The sequence below is a fragment of the Megalops cyprinoides genome, chromosome 15 (genome assembly GCF_013368585.1).
Source record: "Megalops cyprinoides isolate fMegCyp1 chromosome 15, fMegCyp1.pri, whole genome shotgun sequence".
Lineage (NCBI taxonomy): Eukaryota > Metazoa > Chordata > Actinopteri > Elopiformes > Megalopidae > Megalops > Megalops cyprinoides.
The window spans coordinates 27,617,757-27,621,592 of NC_050597.1; the positions used below are offsets into that span (position 1 = coordinate 27,617,757).

At 42.9% G+C, this 3,836-nt stretch overlaps 2 long non-coding RNA genes across 2 annotated transcripts; both read left to right on the forward strand.

The window, feature by feature from the left end:
* The first annotated feature begins 1,363 nt into the window (after positions 1-1,363).
* LOC118789711 lies at positions 1,364-2,317 on the forward strand. The gene is made up of 3 exons (XR_005005474.1): positions 1,364-1,471; positions 1,978-2,056; positions 2,184-2,317. It is a non-coding gene; the product is annotated as an uncharacterized LOC118789711 (long non-coding RNA).
* Positions 2,318-2,483: 166 nt separating this feature from the next.
* LOC118789695 lies at positions 2,484-3,432 on the forward strand. Its single transcript, XR_005005472.1, has 3 exons — positions 2,484-2,560; positions 2,897-3,041; positions 3,215-3,432. It is a non-coding gene; the product is annotated as an uncharacterized LOC118789695 (long non-coding RNA).
* The last annotated feature ends 404 nt before the right edge of the window (positions 3,433-3,836 follow it).

Below are 3,836 nucleotides of genomic sequence, written 5' to 3' on the forward strand. Positions count from 1 at the left end.
CCTAAGCGTTTCACCTGGGGTCTTGGGACCCCAGTGTGTAATAGTATGAGTTGTGGTGGTGAAGCACCTCAGCCGTATTGGCTAATGCCATTTTCAGTAGCACATACCCCTATTATGTGGACAAATTTAGTCAAGCTGCCTTAGTCCCGATTTCTTTATGGACACAAGTTTGTAAGCTGCAGATTAGTTACTTAGACAGTCACACAATGGTAGACAACCATACATACTAGTTGAGTAGACTGCTCACATATTAGAATTTAGAGTCTAGAGAGCTCATAACCCAAACTTAGGCAGGCCTTTAGTCTTGACATGTTGGGATGACATCTATTCTTGAGGGGGAGTATGTAGTAGTAGAAAAGTTATTATAGTAATGATGTAATTTCATTAGTGTCCAGTAGGCGGGGCGTGGGCTGCAGGATGTAATCAATACAACACCCTAATGAAGACAGTAGCAGCGTGTTATGTTGTCATTTATTTGTGACTATTTTCCCCCCTGTTCATCATGGACATTTAATGGACTGTTTTACAGGTCATCACAGCACAATAGTGAAAGCAATGGAACATTAATGATAATTAGTTCATAAATTATAATCATAAAGAAAGTAATTTGGTGCTGAAGTCCCTGCCCTTCCGGTCTTTAGTCAAAAATTTCCTTTTCTGTCAGGTCTACCACTGCTAAACCATGTCCTATTTGTAGAGACAGACGAACACTAACGTTTAACTTTGAGTTATCTAGAGTTCAGGACTTGTTCGTCCTCGGTCAGTTAAACAACTGTAAGCAAAGGGAGGGTTATTTTGAGTGCGCATGCCCATCTCTGTTCTGCTTTTCTTATGAAGGAATAAAACAGATTGCAACATCCACTCAGAATTGGCGGGCTGTTGGTAAGTGTAATAAAAGAGGTTGAACTAGTGCTAGTGAATGCTACATTGAAGAGAAAACGGTTAGAAGTGACAGTTTCACCACTTTTACTAGTTGGTTAGCTCGAAATTGCTGTTTTAGTCTGTGAACGTAGCTACGTAAGCTATAAAACCATACAATTGTTTGTGATTTTGCAACTTGTTTACTACATTTCTCGTGAGGTAGTTGCAAACTAGCCACAACTGCGGCCTGCTAGCTGGCTAGCTAACACGGCTACAGTTTTACCACATACGAAGGACCTCTAAGCTACTTGTACATTAACGTCCAGACCCACCCACATAACTCTCAAAGATAGTAATTTTTTGTAAAACATAACATGTAGGCTACTTAGATACCCATACAGCATTATCTGACGTTAGCTGGCATTAGCTCTAGGTTAACTACCTAATACTGAAATTAATGTTTGCTATTTCGTGTTGTTTCGTCCTTTTGTGATTAGTGCCAAAATCTCGGAGCACGGGCTTTGCCTCCACGTCCTAGCGAAGCCCCAGGATAACGAAGCGAGTCTGATGCGGCGCGTTGCCTTTGGATTTGGCTTTAAAATAATCTATCGTAAGTATATGTAGCGAGATATTGGGGGGGAAACGTGAAATTCAATCTGCAAAGCCCCCCTCCGAAACGTTTGCTGTACATCACTTTGTGTATTTGCTGGACTGTACCGCTAGGAAGCCTCCGAGACCATCACACTTTTGTACGGCAAAAACTAGCTAGTTGCTTAGCAATGTCATGGCAAAATTGCAGCAATGACAATGGAAAGACAACAAACGGATAATGCTGAGTTGAACCTAGTTGCTTCTGGATGCTGACTTTTTTATTAAAATATATTTCTAGTAGAAACAAGCGCACACATATCGTGTGAGACGTGTTTTCCCAAAAGGACATCGTCACCTGCTGACGTGTCAGAAGTATTGTGACGTCACTTCCAAAATTAATTTCAAAAACTCTATAAAAAGTCGCTCCCTCTGCACAGCGCATGACTTTACTTGTGGTTACTAATCGAATAACATCTGTTGTTCTCCATTGAAATTTGTTGACTAACCTCGTTTACCATGGGTCAGAAATTGTGCAACGGTCATAAGAAGAACTCCGTGGCACCGCTCCAGGACGGCCAAGACTGTGCAAAGCCACTTTCTGAAGGTACCCAGCTTACAATTTAAGATAAACCGTCACGATTGTTACCTGAAGTCCTGATTGGTGCCCTAATTTCTATTACTTTCAATAACAGCAGCTTTTGGGGATTAATTTTCTGTTCTTTTAAATCTAGACACTGCGCTGCTCTTTCTTGCTGCTGATGAAAGAAAGAAATTAAATCAGGGACCAGGTTCCAACACACCCGGACCTTCGGCATCAGCGCCGAAGGGGCAGTTGGTGGAAATCACCAGAGTCGCCACTGTAAAAAACCACCTCGGCGAGACCTCCGCTGAACGTCACGCCATCGTCCGCTCTATTCTGGAAGCCCAGAAAATCCTGATTTCCAGACAGACAAACCTGTCACATGGGAAGAAAGCATGCTTCCACGCTGGGCAAATCCCAGCAGCTAGGAAAAGCTTTTTTGTTGGAAAGACGGAACTGCAAGGTGAGACGGCTGTTGCAGTGAATGATACAAAGCAGTCACAGAAAACTGAGAGTCCATCTGTTCAGGTGAGTTTTTAGTGTAAGGTTTGATTTTCTATGTTGTCTGTATTACTAACAGACTAACTATTTGCAACTGTATTTCTACAAAATTCCTGGAAGAATCTTCTTCTTTTACTGTGCTTTAACGATCAACAATAGGTGTGTAATAATGTCTTATGACATCTCAAATTTAGAATCACTGCAGTAGCAATTAAGTGTAACGGTGAATTTATGACATTTTTCAAGGTATGCATTGTGGGTAATCTGTGATGAGGAGGACTTCTTTGTTCTGTACACATAATGTGTGAAATGCCTCAGACACCTGCTCAAGCAAGAGTGAAAATTCTTGTCCTTTCCCCACAGAAAGCAAAGGCGCGTTTCAGATTCAGGTGCCCCAACTGCTGGAAACGACGACGTGTCATTGAGCCAGTGACATCATAGATGGGGTCAATAGACTTTCAACAGCGCACCAAAGGCATCCACCATGGCCACCTCCAGCATATTCCAAGTGAGTCAGCTCAGCAGAGTAGAGCGGTGGCTATAGCTCTGCCTAACTGATCAATTCTTACAACAAAGTAAATCTTGTTATGTTGCTGCCAGTATATTTTAAATGATGGGAGTGTTGACTTAAATGAACTGGTGAACCGTTTCCAAATTGACACCTGTTCTGCTCTGTTTCAGATACAGGGTGATACAGCTGCATTCTAGAAAGCCCCATATGGGAGAGCAGGAAATTCTGCCCCTGCTGTGGCACCTCCTGAGCTCCTGAACCACTAGAGGGCCCACTGCCACTCTGTGCAAAGCCCTGCACAGTCAGATGGAGCCCAGGCTGAAGACGTGTGCCACCTTACAGTCCCTCCGTCAACCAGCTGCTCTAGAAGATCTAAGGGCACTTTTGACATGACAAAGATTACTTAGAAATAAACAGTTTTAATAAGCTGTTGTTTCAGTCTGTTGATATGCAATGGATAGTTGTGATGTAGTACTGAGAGTAACGGTGCACAGCTACAATGGCTCTTTTAATACCAGAGGCTGCAAGCAGGTGGAAAAGCAGCGAGTTTTCACTGTGCTCCGAGAATAGGACAATATGCACAAATGGTGGAGCGTAGCTGTCATTTGCTGACAGTTCATTTCCCACTGCGCCCTTTGGGGTGAAACTGTGTCAGATAGGTAGTGCATCAGGATGTGTCACACTTTGGTAGGACCTCTTGACAGTGCTCTCTGTACTCATCTTGACAAAGGTTATCCTTTTGAGAGAACGTGCTGAGCAAAGTGGATCTTGTCACTGTTCCTCACTCTCAAA